At 42.0% G+C, this 23288-nt stretch overlaps 1 protein-coding gene across 1 annotated transcript in view; it reads right to left on the bottom strand.

The window, feature by feature from the left end:
* The window catches only part of DGKG (diacylglycerol kinase gamma), a 213458-nt gene extending 204024 nt beyond the window's left edge, over window positions 1-9434 (bottom strand). The window contains exon 1 of the mRNA XM_074264238.1: window positions 9255-9434. The gene's annotated coding sequence lies outside the window, so the exon portion shown is untranslated. The remainder of the gene's footprint in view (window positions 1-9254) is intronic.
* Window positions 9435-23288: the final 13854 nt, after the last annotated feature.

The following is a 23288-nucleotide window of genomic DNA, read 5'->3' as shown; positions in this document are numbered from 1 at the left end:
AGAATGGTTGGGTAAATTGTGGTATATGAATGTTATGGAATATTATTGTTCTGTAAGAAATGACCAGCAGGAGGAATACAGAGAGGCTTGGAGAGACTTAAATCAACTGATGCTGAGGGAAACGAGCAGAACTAGGAGATCATTATACACTTCAACAATGATACTGTATGAGGATGTATGCTGATGGAAGTGGATTTCTTCAACATAGAGAAGAGCTAATCCAATTCCAATTGATTACTAATGGACAGAATCAGCTACATCCAGAAAAGGAACACTGGGAAATGGGTGTAAACTGTTATTTTTACCTTCTGAATCCAATTCTTCCTGCGCAACAAGAAATTTGGTTCTACACACATATATTGTATCTAGAATATACTGTAATATATTTAACATGTATAAGACTGCTTGCCATCTGGGGGAGAGGGTTGGGGGAGGAAGGGAAAAAATCTGAACAGAAGTAAGTGCAAGGGATAATGTTGCATATGTACTGTCAAAAAAAAAGTTATAAAGTAAAATAAAAAATTAAATAAAATAAATAAATAAATAAATAAATAATAAATAAAAAATGCCCAGTGGCTTCCGACCAAAGGAAGAAAGGCAGGTCTTGGATTGGACAGTGCTTTCTAAAATAAGGATCAGAATTTCTAGGGAGCAATGAGGGAATTCCAAGAGGGTCCTAGAAAAGTAGGTCTAGAGCTGGAAGGGACTTCGGATTGTAATCTATATGATTGTGGCAAGACTAAATATGAACTAATTTTTATTTTTATTTTATTTTTATTTATTTTTATAGTTTTTATTTACCAGATATATGCATGGGTAATTTTACAACACTGACAATTGCCAAACCTTTTGTTCCAATTTTTCCCCTCCCTTCCCCCCCCACAGATGGCAGGTTGACCAATACATGTTAAATATGTTAAAGTATAAATTAAAATACAATATATGTATACTTGTCCAAACAGTTGTTTTGCTGTACAAAAAGAATAGGACTTTGAAATAGTGTACAATTAGCCTGTGAAGGAACTCAAAAATGCCGGTGGACAAAAATAGAGGGATTGGGAATTCAATGTAGTGGTTCATAGTCATCTCCCAGAGTTCTTTCACTGGGTGTAGCTGGTTCAGTTCATTACTGCTCTGTTGGAACTGATTTGGCTCATCTCATTGTTGGAGAGAGCCTCGTCCATCAGAATACATCCTCATACAGTATTGTTGTTGAGTATATAATGATCTCCTGGTCCTGCTCATTTCACTCAGCATCAGTTCATGTAAGTCTCTCCAGGCCTTTCTGAAATCCTCCTGCTGGTCATTTCTTACAGAACAATAATATTCCATAACATTCATATACCACAATTTATTTAGCCATTCTCCATAATGGGCATCCACTCAGTTTCCAGTTTCTGGCCACTACAAAGAGGGCTGCCACAAACATTCTTGCACATACAGGTCCCTTTCCCTTCTTTAAAAACTCTGTCCAAGGAAAATGGAATACCTGTCATTTCATTCGCTTCTCAAAATTCTCTATTTACTGAGCATATCCCTCCAGAAATGTCTCCTCAACCCTCTGGTGGGGAGAAGAGTTAACTCGAAAGAGGCTGACTCTATTGGATTTATCTGAGATTTCTCCTTCAGCTTCTGGGGGAATCACTCTTCCCCAGGAAAGACATTTCTAACAATGTAAGTGATCTTAACTTGAGCATCTCTCTGGGCAGGGATGCCCAGGCTTCGGAAGGAATATATTCTAGTTTAAATGGTGGGGGAAAGAAGCAAAATACTATACCAACTCTTTTTTTTATAGAACATGTTTATCTCTCAATTGGCCAGTCAATTAAAAAGCATTTATTAAGCACCTACTATGTGCTATGATAGTGATAAAGAGATAAAAATGAAATAGTCCTTGCCCTCAAGGAGCTTTTAAATGTTTTCATTATCTTCTGAAGAAGTTGGTGTATGCATTATTCTTGCTATCTTAATTATTATTGACAATAGGAATTTTTATCATATGATAAAGATTGAAAAGCACTTTATAGCTATTATCTTAGTCAATACTCATAGCATTCTTGTGAGGTAGGGTTTCTATTTTTCCCATTCTGCTGATGAGGAAACTGAAGCTCAAGAAATTAAATCATTTGTTCAGCAGTTAAACAGCTGGTAAGAATCTGAAGTGAGAGTACTCCATTCTACCTCTTAATGTCCATTATCATCCTAATTTTACAGATGAGGAAATTGAGGCTCAGACAGGTGAGCATCAAAGCTAATAAGCATCAAAGGTGGGATTTGAACTCAGGACTTTTCTGACTATCCTATACAGTCTCTGTAGAGGTCAGCTGCCATAAAGCAGCTGATAATCTTGGGCAAACAGTCCCCTCATCTGTAAACTTGAAAGGGGAGGAGAGGTTGGACAGATAATTTCAAAGGCTCTCTCCTATTCTAACATTTTGTGGTTCTATTTAATTTGTTCCAGTACAAACTTTATTCCAGGCAAATGACAGTGTTCAAGGAGTGAGTAAAAAAAGGAAAAAAAATTCTGCTCAGTGAATTCATCAACGAAACATTCAAGTGTATCAGCTGTCTCGGGCTGTCTGAATGAGCTAGTCACAGCTAATTTATCCCCAGCACAAAGGCCAATCTGTCTCCATTTCCTTCTTGTTGCTATAAAAATATTATTATGTGGAAAAAGCATAAATGTGGGGTAGGTTTCAGCTCTCCTGCCTCCTCCCAAATTTTATAAAAAGCCTCTGACTTAAGGGAGAGACCGTGACAGTGTAAAGGATGGAAGGCTGACAGGAGGGCTCAGAGATGCTCTTCTCAGATGCTTGCAGATCTCGGATCGCTAGACTGCTGAGCCCTTGTGACTCTTGAGAGACATGTCTTGCACATTAATATTCTCCCATTCCCCAGCAAAAGCCAGAGCACAGTGTGGGGTGATGGAAAGAGCCCTTCAGTAGCATTAAAAGACAAAGATCCCAGCCCTGGCTCTTTTTGTCCTTCCTGGGGGATTATGGGTGAGTCCCTTCTTGGAGACTCAATTTCTTCATTTATAAAATGAATGGTCTGAATGAATTGATTTCTAAAGAATATGACTCTGGGATTAAATGATCTAGATTCAAATTGTCTCCCTCATTTCTATTAATATGAGCTTGGGAAAGCCATGTCACCTCCCCAGGCCTCAGTTTCCTACTCTGTAAGATAAGGGGGAGAACTAGAGGGTCTCTGAGGTCCCTTGCTGTTCTAGGCCATGATCCATGATCCTCAGGGCCAGTAAAAAAGAATGAAATCATCAGCACCTGCTAGACCCTGGAGATTCAAAGACAAACCCAATCTGCTCCTTCCCCTCAATGAATAGACTTCCTGGCAACAGATGGGAGACAGAGAAGAGGCAGGGACACAGTGGAAATGGGTCTGGTTCCGTTATGGGTTCACAGCCCAGTTCTGATGCTCATTACTTGCATGATGCTCTAGTAATGTTAATAGTAGAATAATCATCAGCATAACTATTATTATTATGATTATTATAGCTAACACTTCTATAGTACCTACTATGTGCCAGGCACTGTGCTAAAACTTTACCCTTAATGGTCAGAAGAATTGCATACATTTAACCTGTCTTGGGGCAGGGTGGGATAAGGGAGAGGGAGAAACATTTGGAACAGAAGGTTTTGCAAAGGTAAATATTGAATATATTTGAACTATCTGCCATCTAGGGGAAGGGGTGGGGGGAAAGAGGGGATAATTTGGAACAGAAGGCTTTGCAAGGATCCATGTTGAAAAATTACTCATGCATGTGTTGTGTGAATAAAAAGCTTTAATTTAACTTTTTTTTAAAGGTAAATGTTGAATACTATATCTTCCTAGGAAAACTGCTGAGGATTCCAAATAACTGTGGAACTTTGGAGAAATCATGTGACCTTTTTGTGTCTGAGTCTCCTCATCTATAAACCAAGAGGATGGTCTAGAGAAGCTCTACGGTTCTTTCCATCTCGGAAAATTCTTTAGCCAATGACCAAAGCTAGAGCCCACTGAACAAGCACTGAGTAATGACTGAGACTTCTCTAAGCGCCAGGTTCTGTGCTTTGTGTGAGGAAGGCTGCTCCCCCCCAGAATAGTGAATTTTGTTAGACATGGATAATGTTCCAAGCATTTATTTAGTGGCTATCATAGTCAGGCAATGTTAAGTGCTAGGGATACAAAGAGAAGAAAAAAAAGTCTCTGCTCTCCCAAATCTCTCAATCTAATGCAGAAGACAAAATGTGAACAACTAGGTACAAACAAATTTGACCTCAAACGCTAGCTGTGTGACCCTGGGCAAGTCACTTAATCCTGGTTGCCAAAAAAAAAAAAAAAAAACAAACAAACAAACAAAAAAATCATTTTGACAGTTAAGTGGAGGACAGATGGGAATGAGGAGGTAAAAGGCTGGTTTTGTGGAATCATTTTTCTTTTTCTTTTTAATAGAATTTTTTTTGGTAATATATATGTTTTCATGGAATTTCCAACCCATTTCTTCTAGTTAGACCACCTTCTGAAGACTACCTTCTTTCATTTTTTGATCTGCTTTTTCTTGTGCAGCATGACAAATATGAAAATATGTTTACTTTTTTATTTTTTGAAAATATGTTTAGAAGAATTACAAGTTTAACCTATATTGGATTGCTTGCTGTCTGTGGGTAGGAGTGGAGGGGAGAGCAAGAAAAAGTTGAAACACAATGTTTTGCAAAGGTAAATGTTGAAAGCTACCTTTGCACATATTTGGTAAAATAAAAAGTTATTAAAATGAAAAAATATCATTCTGAGAAAGGTTTCCTTATGCTTCATAGATCAGCCAAAAGGGTTTGTGGATGGTATTTTTTAAAAGTCCATGGATAGAGCGCCAGCCCTGAAGTCAGGAGGACCCGAGTTCAAATGTGACTCAGACATTTAACACTTCCTGTGTGACCCTGGGCAAGTCACTTAGCCCAGTTGTCTCAGCAAAAAAAAAAAAAAAAAAAAAAAAAAAAAAAAAAAAAAAAAAGTCCACTCCTGCTCTAGGCAGTGCTTCGTGAGACCCGGTTCAAATCAGCTTTGTAATCAAGGATTTCTTTGATGGAATGTAAGCTCCTTGAGGGCAGGAACTATATTAAAAAAAAAACTTCGTATGCACATAGTAGGTGCTTAATTAATAGTTATTATTATCATTTTGATTATACTTTTTCTTCAATAATGTACTCTAGGCATTGTGGTACGGTGAATATCTCACCAAAAATCTGGTTTCAATTCAGACTTAATACCTTTGTGATCATGAATTTCTTAGATATAAGAATATAGTGCCTTTGAGGATACTTTTCCTTTGTATCCTCAGTGCCTGGAACTTAGTAGGTCCTTAATAAATGCTTATTGATTGTTCAATGGCCAATCTCTCAGTGTCTTCATTTAATTACAGAGAGGATTTATTTATATGGTGTCTGATATCTGCCAGATATTGTGCTAAGTGCTCTACAAATATCATCTGCACAACCACCCTGGGAGGCAGGTGCTATTATTATCCCCATTTTAGAGATGAGTAAGTTGAGGCAAATAAGTTCAGTGACACAGCTGATAAGTGTCTGAGGCTGCATTGAGTCAGATCTACTTGACTTCCCTTTGCATAGAATTTTCAAACTTTCTCCTTGACAGGGCTTTGGTGAAGAACATGCTGTACAGACTTGTGAGTGCGATAGAAATATATAAATGTGTTGTTATGATTTTCATTGTTTCCTTCCCCAACATGTGGTAGGCTCGCCTTGCCTTCCCGTGGGCAGACGTGATAAAATGTGCAATTTGGGGAGGACACGGAACACAGGCTATTTTAAACTCTGGGTAAAAAGAGGCAGCCTCCTTCAACAAGGGAGAGAGAAAGCATTTCCCAGCTTTTTCAGGAAGGCTGGAGCTCATCATTAAGCCAGATGTGAACTTGGGAAGTGGATGGACAACCGTCCCACAGCAGGAAAGGCTGTGCCCTGCCGAGCCTGGCCATGTCTGTGATGGGACGGAAATCAAACTAACCGACATAGAAACCAAATCACAGTCTCGAGCTGCTTTGGTCCTCCCACCCCACCCCTCTCCTCACTCCCCCTGCAAAAAAAAAAAAAAATGGGAGCTGGTAAAAGATCAAGTTTAGAACCACTCATGAGCCACGTTTTAATCTGGAGAGCTGCTTCTGGACTGGGAAGAGGTAAACTGTGTCAGCCCAGGTTTCTATTTTCTCTTGCTTCCTCCTCCTTGATTCCTCCCTGCCTTCTCCCCAGACATACTTCCTTCCCCCTTTCTCTAATCCCAGCAAAAGGGATTAGAATGAACACAAGACTCAGCTGCAAGGGACTTCAGAGGCCATCTGAACCAACTCCCTAATTTTAGAAATGAGGAAACTGAGGCCCAGAGAGATTAAAGTAATAGGATCACAGACTTAGAGCTGTAAGGGACCTGAAAGGCCATCTAGAACAATGCCTTCATTTTACAAATGGGGAAACAGAGGCCCAAAATGGCTAGATAAGTGACTTAGGATCATAAGATCATAGATTTAGGACCAAAAAGGATCCTGGCTAATTTTGAAAGAGAAACGAGGTCTTCCTGACTCCAAACATCTTAGCCATTGCCCAGTACTGCATCTCTACCAGGTCTCAGGCCTTGGAGGCTATTTCTTGGTTTGTCCATTCACTTTTTATAATCATTATATATGTGAGCATTTAAGTTGACAAGGCAATTTTGCCAGATTATTTTCTTCGAGAACAATCTCATAAGGTTGGGTGTCTTGGTTCTATGAAATGGGAAAGCCAAAAGTGCCTGCCCTTACTATAGTCTTGCTATATAAGTAAATGGGCAAGTGTAAAACAGACAGGAAACAGATAAATAGTGATGTTTATTATTCCTATTTTCCAGAGAAGACTCAGGATCACCTAAATCTCAGAGACTACACAATGTAACTGGCTCCTAGACCAGGAACCTTTCTATACCCTGGATGGATTGTGACCCTGACTCTGCTTGCATATCTTCAGTCAGAAGGAGCTCACTACCTTCCAAATCAACCTAATGTACTCTTGAGCTGATTTAAGCACCAAGAATATCTGAGAAACTGAATTCTCCTCTTCTAAACTTTTGTGATTTGTTCTGAGTCCTGCTCTCTGAGACCAAGCAGAAACCTAATCAGTCTTCCATGTGACAGACCTGATACTTTAACCTTATTATTACTTTTAATTTTCCAAAAAAAATGTTAATGTTCTTTTTGATTTCAAATCACCTTAATTTCGGAATCCCCCCATATACCAATCATTCTTTCTAACAAAGAAAAAAAGAAAGAGGCTTAAAAGCAGTTCAGTACAATCATTACATTATTGTATAGATTATGTCCCGCATCCATAGTCCCTTCTCTTTGAGAAAGGGGAGATGTGAATTTTCCCAACTCTATGAGAGACTCCTGTTAGCTAGTGCAGAGTGCAATGTGGAGTCAGGAAGACTCATCTTTCTGAGTTCAAATCCAGCCTCAGGCACTTACTAGCTGTGTGACCCTGGGCAAGTCACCCTGCTTGCCTCAGTTTCCTCATCTGTAAACTGAGTTGGAGAAGGAAATGGCAAAATTCTCTGTTAAACAAAATTCCAAATGGAGTCATAAAGAGTTGAACCCAACTGAAAAAGTGAGTGCACAAAAAATGGTGTCATCACCAGGGCTCTGGACATGGGGATTAGGAAACAATGATGTCAAATCCTGCTTCAGATTGGGCAGGCCACATAACCTTTCTAGGCTTGAGTCTTCTTACTAATAAAGTGATTCAGTTGGACTTTACGGCTTTTAAATTCCCTTCTAGCTTGAAATCTATGCACGCGTGGTCTCTCATCTACTTTATAGATATGTTTTTTTCTTCTTCAGATTAAATACTCCAACTTCCTTTAGCTGGTTCTCACAGATCTTATTTTATCATCTTGGTCATTCCCTCCTGGATACACTCAAGTCTGCTTAGATCTTTTTTTAAAATGGATTGTACACAACAATTGCAAATCCATTTGTTCCCTCTCTACTCAAACTATTGCTATTCTCTTCTGTCCTTCTGCTCGCAGGTCAGATTCGGAAGGATTCTGAATTCATTCTGGTTTTCCATTACTTCCCCTGGCCTGTGTTCTCCCCAGTTTTATTTTACTTTCTTCCTCCCACTGGATGGCGGACGTGGTAGACCTGATCATTGACAGCTTCATATCCCACACTTTCCCCTCGTTCTAGACCCTCAGCATCCTGGTGTTTTTTAGAACGGGATGAATGAGCGATAGATGGTGTCCAGCTGGAAGAGGGGCTTAAGAACTCCTCTGCTGTTGGAGTAGGGGGAAAGGGGAAAGGTGAAAGGCACTGGAAAGGGAAGGACTAAGTAAGTAAGGAAATAGAGTCTGGGATAGGAAGGAGGTGAGAACACATGCAACACTCATGGTTATGAATGTAACTGCATGCATGAGAGATGAACACTAAACTCTTTGTAATCCTATTTGTAGATATGGAAGTCTCAAAAACCAACACTAATTATAATTATTCATATGAACTATTTATGAACAATTATCATGTAACATGATAATAACACAGATGCATTTAATCAGAACTCTGTCTTTGTTGCTCATGTCTACTGACAATTAAAACAATGAGAAGCATAGAGCAAACTGGCAAAGACGACAAAGAATGGGAATGATAAGTCTTGGAGGTCCTCAGTTTCCTTATCTACAAAAAGAAGGGAATGGACTCATTTGGTGCTGAGATTCTTTTTAGCTCTAGGTCTTCCCTGGGATAGTCTGGTGATCCAATATTTATAGCTAGGTTCTCACATTCTAACTTTACTTTGGTTTTTTTTTTCTTGCATGGATCACGTCTTCCTAGCTAGACTTTGTGGGCAAGGGGCTTCGATTTCTTCTGTGTTGGACACACACACAGAGGCATTTTGATCTTGAATAAATCAATTTAATGCCATGGACCATTGTGTACATTGATGGCCCTAGATGAGTTAACACAAGACTCCTTAGCCTATTGTCCTATTAAGTTTAAGGACCCTAAAGTTGCTAGAGACATCTCTCCTTCCTTGAAGAGATGCTTTTGTTATTTTTGTCTCCTGATATTAGCAACAAGTTTCATAAGATGATGTAACTTGGACTTTCTTTGTTCTCCCTAAGAGTAATGCTGAAAAGGATTTAAGATGGACCCATTGATCTTTCAGTAAATAGGGATGTGTAAGGATACAGGGCGATATGGGCTAATGGACAAGAGTACTAACCTGTTCCATCTTCCACAAAAATGAACTGGCTGCTCTTTTGGGCACTTCCTTTGGCCTTCTGGTTGACCAAACCCTGATGGAAAGGTTCGGCAAATATTCTTAATGTCAGGCCCCTGGGCAGGTCATGTGTAGGGAGTTGGGGAGGCCTCCTGCAGGTCTAGAGAGGGGCTTTGGCTTCTGGGCATTGGCGCTCCCTTTTGTGAGGTCATTCAGGGGTGGAGTCGGACGGAATGGAAGGAGACTTGGAGTTCTTTCCTCCTCCCTGGAAGTTACATTAAGGAAACAAATCAAGAAAAGCCTTAGCTATGTTCCCTCTAGATAGTCCAGCCCTGAGTCCTTGACCCTTCCTTGAATTCAGTTTGCAACATGATGCTTTGGAAAATACAGTGATGATTCAAATCCTATCTGTGATACTTCCTACCTTTGTGAGCATGTCCCTGCGCCTCTGAACCTCAGTTTCCTCATCTGTAGAATAAAGGGTAGTACTGGAGAATCTCTTAAATCCCAATTCTACATACTCTGATTCGCTGCCTGAAAACCCCAGGCTGCAAATGCAACTTGGGAAATGGGATGTGTTTTCTCTCTCTCAAGGAATGGAGAAAGAGAAATAAGACATTATTTTAGGGGAAATATTCACACTAAAGTATTTCAAACATTTGAGCTTCTAAGGGTCGGAGTGACCTCCTGATCCTTGGCTGCCTGCAGATTTTGCAGCAGATCACCCATCACCAAGTGAAAAATGGGTTCCTGTGTATACAATGTTGACTGCGCTATAAGAGCATTGGGCGCTGGGGTGGGGGGGCCCCCTCAGACCACACAGATAAAGATGACTTTGGCTAAACTGATGAACTACAAGGATAGTTCTGGGATTTGTCAACTGGTCTTGGGATCATAACATGGCACTCTCTGTATTTGGATCAGAGATCCTCTTCACCAAGAATCTCAAAAAGGGTCCCAAGCTGCTTTGGGAAATATCCCAGGAAAATTAGAACGGCTCAGGGCATTAGAAATGGTTGAGAATTGGAAGAGATCTTAAGGGATCATCCAGGGAGCTCATGAGATGCAAGCAGGTGAAAAGCTTTCCCCAGGGTCATACGTCCAGTTTGCAGATAGTGAGAACCCAGATTCTAAGAATCACAGATATAAGAAGGAGACCTGAAATTTTGTTACTTTAGAGAACACCCATCAAATATAAAATCCTGTTTTACTTTAAAGTCCTTTATAACCTGGTTGCTTCCTAGCTTTCCAGTCTTTACACTTAACCCCTCCCCAGTAATTCTGTCCTCCTTGCTAATCTGTCCCCTGATTCATTTATTTTCACTGGATTCCCTCCATTCCTAGAATGCTCTTCCTCCTCACGTCCACCTCTTGGCTTTCTTCAAGTTTCAGCCAAAATCTGCCCTTCAGTAAGATGCCTTTCCTGGTCCCATGTTAATGCAATTGCTTTCCTTCTGTGATTATCTCAAATGTATACTGGAGATAATTATAATGACCACACAGTAATTACGATGGCCAAACTAGACCTCAGAGTAGCAAGGAGAAAACGAATCTCTCCTTTCTTTGCAGACACAGAGAACTATGGGTATGAGCTATTGTATATTACTTAACAAAGAGTTTGCTGAACTATCTTTTTTTTTTCCTCCTTTTTTGTTCTTTGTTACAAAGTGGTTCTGTAGCTAGGTGAAGAGGGAAGACGTATTTACAAAGGAGGTCATGTAAAAATAAAAGGTATTGATGAAAATAAAGACAAAAAGCAATAAAATTCAACATCAATAAAAATGACAAAATCCCATCACGGCAGATTCATTTTTCCTTGTTTTGAATTGGAGGACATACTTCCAGAGGGGCAGAAGGGGGATTATGGGAGGTCGAAACCCATTTTTTAGCTTGGTGTTTATACCATCTGGAGCACTTTGTTTAAAAAAAAATGTATGAACGATGTTGAGCAGTTTCTTGCACCTTTTGGCCTATCCATTGTCCTAAACAAACTTAACCTGAAAACAGGAAGAGAATTGAGCTTGAGCTAGAAACTAGGCATAACACATTTAAGGGGAACTGAGGCACAGACCACCGATAATGAAAACATTTGTCCCACAACAAGAAGAAAAAGTAAAGGTTCCAGTTCCGGGACTCTGCCACTGCTCTGGACTCTCCCACTGTGGGGCTGCCCAATAGCAACCCAGGCAAATTTTTGAGCCTCAGCTTTGGAGCTGGGATTTAGAGCAGGAAGGGACAATCAGGTGGTGGTATGAGGGGATTTAGAAGAGGAAGAAATGTGGGATCACAGGATTTAGAGGGGGAAATGAAGGATGACAGAATTGCAGATCTCATCCTGGCCATGGAGCCCAACCCCTCATTTGAGAGAGGAGGAAACTGAGGCACACAGAGGGAAAGTTACCCACCCAAAATCACAGAGAGCAGAAAATGGGGAGATTGGAATTTGAACTTGATTTCTCTCCGAGTCCCGATATATTCACAGGCTACCAAAGACACACAATCTCTCCTGTTAACCCTGGAAGTAGCAAGAGCTTGTGCTTGAGAGGAGAAAGATTTTAGGACTTGGAGGATCTTGGGCATTAGCGATGGAAGGAATCTCAGGAGCTGTTATCTGACCCCTCATTTTACAGAAGAGGAAACTGCAGCCCCCTGAGGGAAAGTGCTTCGTCCAAGGTCATGCAGCTAGCCAGGATTTGAACACAGATCTTTTGTCCCAATATGGGACAAGAGTGAGATACACACACACACACACACACACACACACACACACACACACACACACATTCCTTACATGACCCCCTCCTTTGAAAATCATTAGATACTGTGGTTGTTTGACTTTAAAACACAATCAATTCCAGAAAAAAAAAAGAAAAGAAAAGAAAACACAATCAATTCCCTCTCCCTTCCTCCTTCCCTCCCCCCCCTCCATAGGAACATCCTTAGTGTTTCCTCCTGCAAAAGGGCTAATGTGCTGTTATGCTCTGGGAAGAGACCATACAAGTCACAAAGTCCAACCTCCCCGGAAGCCCAGACTGATGCTCAAGGTCATCCAGCCAGGAAGCATCTGAGCTGAACCATGAGTCCCACTGTAGCACCCCAGGTCTGTGTGTGTGTGGGGGGTGACTGCTGTCAGTCCTGAGAGATTCCTTCCCACTACTGTACAGTTCCAAGAAACCCCCTCATTCCCGAGTGGCCCCCACGTCCTTCCTCCTCTCCTCTCGGCTCCCAGAGATGGATCGGGTCTCTCTTAAGGAGCTCAGACTCTAGGAGTGATGGAGGCTGCCTGTCACCTCCCCAAGAAGCCCCAATTTAGCAAAAGTCGGGGTCCTGGGATCCTGGAAGTGAATTTAGAGATTGATTAAAAATTGAGGAAACTGAGGTCCAGGGGGGGAAATTCCCTGCCCAAAGTCGCACAGCTAGTAACTGTCCCGAGCGGTTCCATTCAGGTGCTGAAGGATCCTCTCCATCGCTCGCTGAAGGGCCCCCGAGAGCCCGTCCCCCTTCCCTTGCTGTCTCGCTCTCCCTCCGGGCGGGGGTCCCTTTCTTGAAACCCGGACTCCCAAGCTTGCAGAGCGGCCCACCGAGTCCTGCTGGGATGACGGGGCTCCTCCTTCCCAGCCGCCTGGCGGCGTCCCCGAAGCTCCCCAGGTCGTAGCTGGAGCGCTCCGGGACGTCCCCGCTGGCTCCGCTACAGAACTTGGTTGGGGAGTCGGAGACGCTGGCCTGAAATGTCTGCTCCGGTGCTCGTCACCGGCGGGTTTGGGGACTGTCACTTCCCCTCCAGCGGCCTCAGCTTTCTCCTTTGTACAAGTGAAGGGGTGCGCTACATGGCTTCTAAAGTCCTTAGCCGCTGTCTAGTTCTGCTCCTCAGAACTTCTCCGGGCCTTGACTTTCTCGTCTGTAAAATGGGGGAGGTGGGCCTTTCCACATCCCCCTCCCCATTTAGACGGGTCCCTGCGGGGGAGGCTGCAGGCGAAGCCCCCTCCCGGCTTAAGCCTCTGGCCCCCGTTAAGCCCCCGGTTCCTTCCTCTTCCCAAGGGGCACTAAGAGCCCTCCCGAGCCGCGCCGAGCTCCCTCCCGGCGGCCGCAGCCTTACCTCCGGCCGAGCCTTCTGGCTTGCGAGGGATTCCCTTACTTGGGAGGCGAAACGCGCAGACGGGATGGGAGGAAGAAAAGCAGAATCTCAGGGAGCCTGACAGGGAGCGCGTCGCCCCACGCGAGCCCCCAGGGCGAGCCCCGCTTCTCCGGCTCCCGATGGCCAGGAAAGGGGCGCGAATGCCCGGGCAGGGGGGCTGCCTGGGAGCGAGGAGGGGAGGGGCCGGCTTCCTTGCTCTTGTGGCTGGCTGCTCCCCGCTCCGCCGCTCACCCTTCCCCTCCCCTCTGCCCACCCATCCCCCTCCTCCCCAGTCCAACTGGGGTTGACACTGTTAAGGTGGAGCGGTCTGTCCCGGCACGGAGCCCAGCCGTCCGCGGGGCCGCGGACCCGCCTTCAAGTGGCCGCTTTCGGAGCCCCCTTGGGGACAAACCAAGTCAGGTCGATTTGGGAAGCCCTCCTATGCCCCCCTCCTGAAGATTTCTCCCTCCTGAGTCTGCCTGACACGACACCCCCCCATCCCCAAAGATCTGCCCCCCTGAGTTTGCCTGATATTGACAATCCTCCCCCCATCTCCAAGGATCTCCTCTCCTGAGTCTGTCTGACACAACACCCCCCATCCCCAAAAATCTGCTCTCCTGAGTTTGCCTGATATGGACACCCCCCATCCCCAAGGATCTGCCCCGGGTTTGCCTGATATTGACAACCCCCCCATCCCCAAGGATCTGCCCCCTGAGTTTGCCTGATATTGACAATCCCCCCCCCCCATCTCCAAGGATCTCCTCTCCTGAGTCTGCCTGACATGGATACCCCCTTCCCCAAGGATCTGCCCCCTGAGTTTGCCTGATATTGACAACCCCCCCATCCCCAAGGATCTGCCCCCTGAGTTTGCCTGATATGGACACCCCCCATCCTCAAGGATCTGCCCCGGGTTTGCCTGGTATTGATAATCCCCCCCCCCCATCCCCAAGCATCCCTTGTAACTACTCTTCCATTGCAGTTTCTACTTTAGAGACCAGGACCGCCTTAAGTACCCAGAGCGAGGCAAAGAACAAAAACCCGGCTCCCTACTTTCTTCTAAATGACTTTTTGGAGCTTCCCGCTGGCTTCGAGAGCGGAAAACCCCATCTTGGGAGGCCGCAGAGGTTCAGTGCACGGGATTTGGAATCGGGACTGGGTTGGAGTCCAGCCTCCGCTACTGATTGGCCAGGGGGGTCTCGGGAAAGCCAAACTTTCCCTGGCTGAACCTCATTTCCCTCATCTGTAAAACGAGGGGGTGGCACTAGGGGTCCCTGCCAGCTCTGAGACATTTCCTGTGAGTCCCAAGACCTGTCAGAGAGACAGCTCTCCACTTTGCTTGGGATGCTTGCAGAGACAGCTGGACTTCTGGGTATTCACGGAGCCCGGCAGACCTCTAAGTACCAAGTGGGCAGCCTGCCGGTGGTCTTCGGAGACCCCGAGCTAAGGAGCGGCCAGAGGTGTAGTGGGGGAGCTGCTTTTCTCCTTTTTTCCTTCTCACTTGAGTTTAGGTCACTTGGGGGAAGATTCAGTACCAGGGCTGTGGGACGTGGGAGGAAAAGCCGGATCCAATCTCCTCTCCCATCGCTGGCTTACATGGCTTCATGCTCACAAGTGACCATTTCAACCAGCCGGAGGCGAACACAGCAATAACAATAACAGTCCTCCCCTCCCAGGGTTGCATCGAGTATCAATGGAGATAGCATCTGGAAAGCACTTTGCAAACCTCAAAGCACTAAATATTGCTAGCTATTACCATTATTTATTGTTGTTATTAATTATAACTACCATATTTATAAAGACCAGGAAGCTCACATATAGAGGTGGCTTGGTTTGGGGTGGGGGAGAATTGCAATCAAATGACCTGGATTCTTGTCTTACCTCTGAAGTCTTGGGTAAATCTTTAAACCACTCAAGTTTTCCTATATATAAAATGGGGATAAGAAAAGCTGGGGATTCAGTTTTCCTATCTGTAAAATGGGGATCAGAAAAACTGGGGATTCAGTTTTCCTATCTGTAAAATGGAGATCAGAAAAGCTGGGGAATTCAGTTTTCCTATCTGTAAAATGGGGATCAGAAAAACTGGGGATTCAGTTTTCCTATCTGTAAAATGGGGATCAGAAAAACTGGGGATTCAGTTTTCCTATCTGTAAAATGGGGATCAGAAAAGCTGGGGATTCAGTTTTCCTATCTGTAAATTGGGGATCAGAAAAACTGGGGATTCAGTTTTCCTATCTGTAAAATGGGGATCAGAAAAACTGGGGATTCAGTTTTCCTATCTGTAAAATGGGGATCAGAAAAACTGGGGATTCAGTTTTCCTATCTGTAAAATGGGGATCAGAAAAACTGGGGATTCAGTTTTCCTATCTGTAAAATGGAGATCAGAAAAGCTGGGGAATTCAGTTTTCCTATCTGTAAAATGGGGATCAGAAAAGCTGGAGATTTGGTTTTCCTATCTGCAAAATGGGGATCAGAAAAGCTGAGGATTCCATTTTCCTTCCTATATGTAAAGGGAAGATAAGAGAAGCTGGAGATTCAGTTTTCCTATCTGTAAAGTGGGGATCAGAAAAGCTGAGAATTCAGTTTTCCTATCTGTAAAATGGGGATCAGAAAAACTGGGGATTCAGTTTTCCTATCTGTAAAATGGGGATCAGAAAAACTGGGGATTCAGTTTTCCTATCTGTAAAATGGGGATCAGAAAAACTGGGGATTCTGTTTTCCTATCTGTAAAATGGGGATCAGAAAAGCTGGAGATTTGGTTTTCCTATCTGCAAAATGGGGATCAGAAAAGCTGAGGATTCCATTTTCCTTCTTATATGTAAAGGGAGGATAAGAGAAGCTGGAGATTCAGTTTTCCTATCTGTGAAGTGGGGAACAGAAAAGCTGAGGATTCAGTTTTCCTATCTGTAAAATGGGGATAAGAAAAGCTACTTTCTCTATCTTCCAAGATATTAAGAAGATGAAAAAACAAAACTTGGACACTCACATAGATCTGTGATTCCATGGAAGTGCCCTCCTGTGATGCTATCACAGCCCATCGGTGCCTACCAATCCTATGCATCTAGCCCACACCCTCCATTCTGGAGATTCACTCACAGCTTCATCTCCGTATTTTTCATCGAATTGAAGTCATTGTGTGACGTCTTCGCCATCATGTCCCCATTCAAAGTTCCTTCCCCCCTCCATCTCTCAGCTTTCCTTTGGATTCCCCCAATCAGAGTGTAAGCTTTCAATGGACAAGAACTCCTTTTTTTTTTTGTTTGTTTGTTTGTTTGTTTTTTGTTTTTTGTATTTGTATCCCGGTGGTTAGTCCAGTTCCTGAAATGTGGTACATAACTAGGTGCCTCATAAATGGTGATTGACCAGAAACCTCCTTTTATCTTTTTTCTGACACTGAAAACACCAGATTTGTCATCCTTTTCTTATCTCTCTTTCTGCAACCTAACATTTCCTAAACAGGTTGTTGACTTTTGGCTGTCAGTGACACTGTTGACTCTTATTTGAGGTCCACTAATATTCAGAACTCGTCTCCATGTTTTTGTTTATTTTTGTTTTTTTTGCAGCCTTTTAAGATTTTAGTATTCTCAATGGGAAAGGACCTTAGACCTTATCAAGTTTACAATTATTAACCTAGAGCCATAAACCCCTTATAGTGACCACAGATAGAATTCTTCTGAATTTGAATAGAAAAAAAAATACAGCTTTACTTTCATTAATCTCTAACTGAAATTCAGCATTTTTTTCTTTGAAATTCCTCTAGGAAATCAGGGCTTAAGCTAATTAATATAATAATTATAAGTTTACATGTAATTACATATGTATTCTAGTCTAATACTCTCACCCTTTCATGTTTTTGCTGATGCTGTTTGCCACGCTTGCAAGATTCTTCCTTTTGTCTTTACCTGATGAATTCTCAGACACCTCTGAAGCCCAGTTCAAATGTCACCTCCTCTCTGAAATTATGCCTAATGCACCCAGCTGGAAATAATCTTTTGTGACAAAGCCCACAGACCACAATACTATACCTAATACTATAATGCATTTCCTAGGTAGTAATTTGCATAGTAAATTATCTGCCTATCATCTCCTCAGTATGCACCTGGTTATTATTCTGTCACATTTCCCATTAGAATAAAAGCCCTCTGAGAGAAGGGACTGTTTTTTCTTTCTTTGCACTGAACAATCTAGTCCCTGGTACTTAGGAGGTAAGCTTAAGAAATGCTTGCTGATTGACTGACACCTCTGACACATACCGCCAGTGTGATCCTGGGAAAGGCAGTTAACCTCTTTTTGCCTCCATGCAACTCAATAAGGTTTTGGTTATAGATCTGGGGCCAGGCTGCAGCACAGCAAGAATTTCCTTCCCCAGTGGGAGGTTCCTTCCTTCATTATACCAGCAATGGCTTGCTAAAAGTAAATAAATAAATAAAAGTTAAATATTTAACTGTGTCATTTCAGCACTGGATTGTAAATTCTTTTTTTGGGGTGGGGGTATGTAAGGATCATTGTCTTCACAGACTTTTTAATTACTGCAGTGCTTAGTACCTTGCTCCCAGGAGTTAATAAATATGTGCTGTATTACAAAAATAACTTGAATTCATATAGTCCTTTGAGGCTGAGGGCCTAAGAGTATAGGGTTGTCCTCTGTAGTAACAGGGAAGGCAGGAGCAGAGGAATGGTTTAAGAAGAGAATAGATTCCCTTATCTTTTCCTTTCATTTTCTTTCTTCCCTTTTCCATTCCTTCTATGCCCTGTTCTACTATCCTTCAAGAGGTGAATAATATATTATTTCTATTTTTACTTAGTCTTTTGATTCTAATACATCTTTTTTTGTACAATGATATCTTGAAATACAGAGTTTAGGGGTTTTTTTTGGGGGGGGGTCAGTTTTCAAGGACTCTGATAATTCTTTTTCCTTATCCTGCCTTCCAGGTCAGTCACATTGGATATTAGCTCATAAATTCTATTTTTTAAAAAATCTTTTTATTTTGTTCTATTATTTCTAATTGGTTCCTACAAGCCACCAAGTTCTATTTGTTCCATTCTATTTTTTCAGATGACCTACTACTTGTATACACTTCTCAATTTTCTATTCTAAGCTATTTATTTTCCTTTCAATATATTATCCTCCTGAACTTTCATTTCATTTCCAATTTCACTTCTTATTTTTTGTTTCATTTTTTTCTAGTTACTCCATACAATCCTTGGGGCTAACCCATTCCTGCCCACTTCCCCACCCCCCAGTTTTATTGATAGCTGTCGTTCTTTCTGGATTTTCCTCCTGAACTTCTCTTTATTCACAGTATTTCTTCTTTGTGTTGGACATCTTTTTGTTTCCTCATATTTTTTGCCCTTATGCTTTTGGCTTCAGATTTTGTGCTCAGGCCAGTGCTCTCCTGTCCTTTTGGATGGGTTAGATAGGCCTTGTTTGGTTTTGTATCCTGTGTAGTTTAGATACTTTCTATCACTACTAATTCAAATGAGGTAAGTGTTTTACTTGATCTAATCTTTGTCTCAATCTCTGGCTTCTGTTGCATCTTCATGTTGGCCCACCTTAGGTTCTTGTCCTTGTTGGAGTTTACCTTCTTTTCTTTATGTGATGATCAATAGGAGTTGATTTCATCTCCTACTATGGCATTGGCTAATACCAATGGTGTGATAAGAGATTCCACTAACTAATTTCACTCTTCTAATCCAGTTTAACTCCTCTGTCCTCCCAGTGATCTAAAAAGTGCCCATGTGGGTCCTGTCTCCTTGTTGAATGACCTATGGGGACTAGCTCTTTTCTAACCAGTAAGGGACAAGATCTGGATTTAAGTTACCTGACCTGGTTATTGGGATTGTGAGGGCTTTTTCTTCTTGGAGCACTGACAGCTTGGCTTCAGGTCTATTCATGGGAGCTCACGCTGGCTTGGGGTTTATATAGAAAGGCAGGGCTCCTCTGCACCCTCCCCATCAGCACCTTAACCAGAAGTCTCTGGGTGTACCCTTTGATCCACTGATACCCGTTGTTGGTATGGGGTGTTCAGGGAGGACTATCATCCCTGATGAGAAGTCTTGCTGGGTCCTTTCTAGTGCTTCAACGTCCATCTGTCACTAAATTCTCTCACCTCTAGATCTAAGAAACTATAACATACCCAATGGGCACAGTCAAGTAAAACCAGCTTGTATCCTGGGGCATTATTGATCATCCAGATTTTTGTCTTGCTATTGATGACTCTGGGAAAGAGGATGAGGTTGATGATTTTATGTAGCTCTACCTTCCTTAAATCCAATTCACTCAGAATCAAGACCCATCTCATGATGTTATTGGTCCTCTTTGAAAATGAATGACATGCTTAACCTATATTGGTTTACTTGTTGTCTAGGAGAGGGGATGGGAGAAGAGAGAGGAAAAATTTGGAACACAAGGTTTTGCAAGAGTGAATGTTGAAAACTATCTTTGCAGTATTTTGAAAAGAAAAAGCTATTATTAAAAATTTAAAAAGGAAAGAAAACGAATGGCAAACAAGAAGTACCAATGCTTGGCAATACCCCAAACAGACTAAGGGAAAAGGGGAAGGAATCACATGAACAAAAACATTTCTTACTCATACCAAATATTTCTTTTATACAACAGCATACGGTAAGAACTGGTATTGGAAGATCACATACTAGCTTTGTGCCTTTGAACAAGTCACCTCTGAAGCATTCTGGGTTGTTCTGTGTAAGTTGCAAAGAATATGCCAAATCCCATTGAAGAAGCATCTTCTCACCAGAAAGTTCCAGATACCAGTGAAATCACAGCCCGAGTCTGAGTCCCTCCCCTTTTGTAAAGCAAAGAAATGGAAAGAAAGTGAGTGTCTGGCTTTTGGGAAATGGTTAAACAAACTATAGCATGAGAAAGTAATATTGTGCTAAAAGAAATGACAAAAGGATCAGATTCAAAGAAACTGAATCCCCTTGGCCACTTTTAGGGATACATGGGTTAGCACTAAAGGATTTTGGAATGAGACTCAGTTAAAGAAGATTGATCACTGAATCAGGAAGATAGCTCTCTCAATTGACTTTAAAAGGAGTGACCAAAAAACTCTTCTTATCTGTTAGGCTTGTAGGGACTCATTGTCGAAGGGGGTGTTTTCTCCTCTCCCTTAAAGCTAGGGTTACTTAGAAGTGGGGTTGGGAGAAGTCTGATTTCTAGGTCAAGACAGTTCCCACTCTTTAGGTGAGATAGTCTTAAAAAGGGGAAGGAAGAAGAAAGGAAAAAAGGAGGGATAGGAGGAGGGAACAAAGGAAGAAAGGAAGGAAAGGAGGGAAGAAAGGAAGGAAAGAAGGAAGGAAGGAAGATAAAAGGGAAGGGAAAAGAGAGAGGGAAGAAATGAGGGAAAGAGGAAGAAATGGAAGAAGGAAAGACGGATTTATTAAACACTTATTATAAGCCAGGCGTTGTGCTATGTGCTTCATTAACTCATTCGATCTTCACAACCATCTTGTGAGATAGATGCTGTTAATAACTCCATTTTGAGGAAACTCAAAGAGTTAAGTAGTTATTTACTCAAGGTGCTGTAGTTAGTGAGGGTCTCAGGCTGAATCTGAATTAAGCTATTTATGATTCCAGCTCTAGCATTCTATCTCTGCATCCTCTACCTGCTTCAGGCTGTTAAGTGTGTTCTGTTGTCCAAGCAAGACAGAGGATATGGTAGGATGACTATGGACCTCCAGTTAGTGCATCTCTGTAGCATCCCTCCACCTTGTTGGTCGGAAAGTGTGTCTGGAACGTTTACCTTTGTCAATTACTCAAGCAAAAGGCTCATCATAGATTCCTGATGATCAAAGACTCTAAGTGCCAGAGCTGGAAGGGACCTCAAAGACTATCTAGCTCCATTTATAGACACAGGATTACTTCTCGAGGAAAGAAAGTGGATTGTCCAAGGTCACACAAATAAGAGATAGAGCTCAGGATCAGAGCCAGAATTCTTTTCACTAAACATCGGTAGGTCTATGATGTTAGAGAACGTAGAGTCCCATGATTCCCACCCTTTAACTGATCCTGGGAAAATTTGTAAGAAATGATCATAAGGTTAAGTGATGTTGGGCAAGTTTAGAAAATGAAAATAATTTATTTGTTCATCTATTTTTTCTTAAGTTCCTTCATTTGTTTAGTCATTCATTCATTCATTTATTGTTTCTTTGTTTATTGGACCATGCCTGTGATTTTTCTGGTTCAGGAAACTTCAGTTAGAAAGTTCCTTCTCTGTGCCAAAATGTTTGTGGCAGCCCTTTTCATAGTGGCTAGAAGCTGGAAGATGAATGGATGTCCATCAATTGGAGAATGGTTGGGTAAACTATGGTATATGAATGTTATGGAATATTATTGTTCTGTAAGAAATGACCAACAGGATGGATACAGAGAGGCTTGGAGAGACTTACATCAACTGATGCTGAGTGAAAGGAGCAGAACCAGGAGATCATTACACACTTCAAAAATACTATATGAGGATGTATTCTGATGGAAGTGGATATCTTCAACATAGAGAAGAGCTAATCCAATTCCAATTGATTAATGATGGACAGAACCAGCTACATCCAGAAAAGGAACACTGGGAAATGAGTGTAAACTGTTATTTTTACCTTCTGAATCCAATTCTTCCTGTGCAACAAGAAATTTGGTTCTACACACATATATTGTATCTAGAATATACTGTAATATATCTAACATGTATAAGACTGCCTGCCATCTGGGGGAAGGGTTTGGGGGAGGAAGGGAAAAAATCTGAACAGAAGTAAGTGCAAGGGATAATGTTGTAAAAAATTACCCATGCATATGTACTGTCAAAAAAAAGTTATAATTATAAAATAAAATAAAAATAAATAAATAAATAATAAAAAATAAAAAATAAAAAAAAAGAAAGTTCCTTCTCCCAAGACAAGTTGGCCCTTTCTTGGCACCTCGTTGCCTGGAGCAAGGAAAGGTTTGGTGACTTTCCCAGGAAGACAAAGCTGGCATAGTGGAGGAAGCACCTGATGCCAATGCAGACTCTGCACACTGTATCCAATATAGAGTCATTCCCACAAATGAGGACTAGAAGTTCCCATTTCACCATAAAATCTTTTTAGTCACAATTCGATTTAAAAAAATGTCCACACTAACTTAGTTTTATCATCGTCAAAATGATGGAGTTGGACTAGGTGATCTCTAAGGTTCTTCCCAGCTCAGAGATGCAAAGTCATGTTAGAATTATGCGCAGTCAGAGGCTGGGAGAGAATTTGAAATCAGAATTGTGAAACAAAGAAAAAAATAAATAAACAAACCAAGAAATGACGACAAACTTGAAGGCTAAAAAAATTTGCTTTTGAATGTAACTGGAAAAAAATAAAATATTAACATTCTAAAAATGCTGCACAGTCCGCAACAGGTTGGTTGAGGAGCTCTCCACTGAGAAACATGGACTTGTTCTGATGAAACAGAACTGTTCAAGCCACATACCACTGCTGCCCCACTACAGGAAGGATCTGTGATGCTGGGGGGGTCCAGGCTAATGCTCACATTGTGCTCCTCCACCACTTCTTTCTCTTTCTCCTTTCTTATCCTCCTCATTCTCTCTTCTTTTACCTTCCCTTCCTTTTCTTCTTTATTCTCATTCTCTTTCTTCTTTTCCTCTTTCCATCTCTCCCTCTTCTTCCTCTTCCATTTCTACCTTTTTGATTTACTTCTTTTTCCCTTTGTTTTTCTCCTCCTCTTCTTTCTTCATCTCCATTTCCTTTTCTTTATGCTCTTTTTTCTGTTCTTCATTTCTCCTCTTCCCTCCCCACTCTTCCTTCTATTTTCTCCACCATTTCTCCCTCTTTCTTCTTCTATCTCTTCCATTTCCATCTCTTCTTCCTTCCCTTCCTTTTATTCTTCACCCTCTTCTTTCTTTTCCTTTCTACCTCTGTCTCTTCTTCTT

This window comes from Sminthopsis crassicaudata, chromosome 4 (genome assembly GCF_048593235.1).
Source record: "Sminthopsis crassicaudata isolate SCR6 chromosome 4, ASM4859323v1, whole genome shotgun sequence".
Lineage (NCBI taxonomy): Eukaryota > Metazoa > Chordata > Mammalia > Dasyuromorphia > Dasyuridae > Sminthopsis > Sminthopsis crassicaudata.
This window is presented reverse-complemented; position numbering and strand designations above follow the sequence as displayed.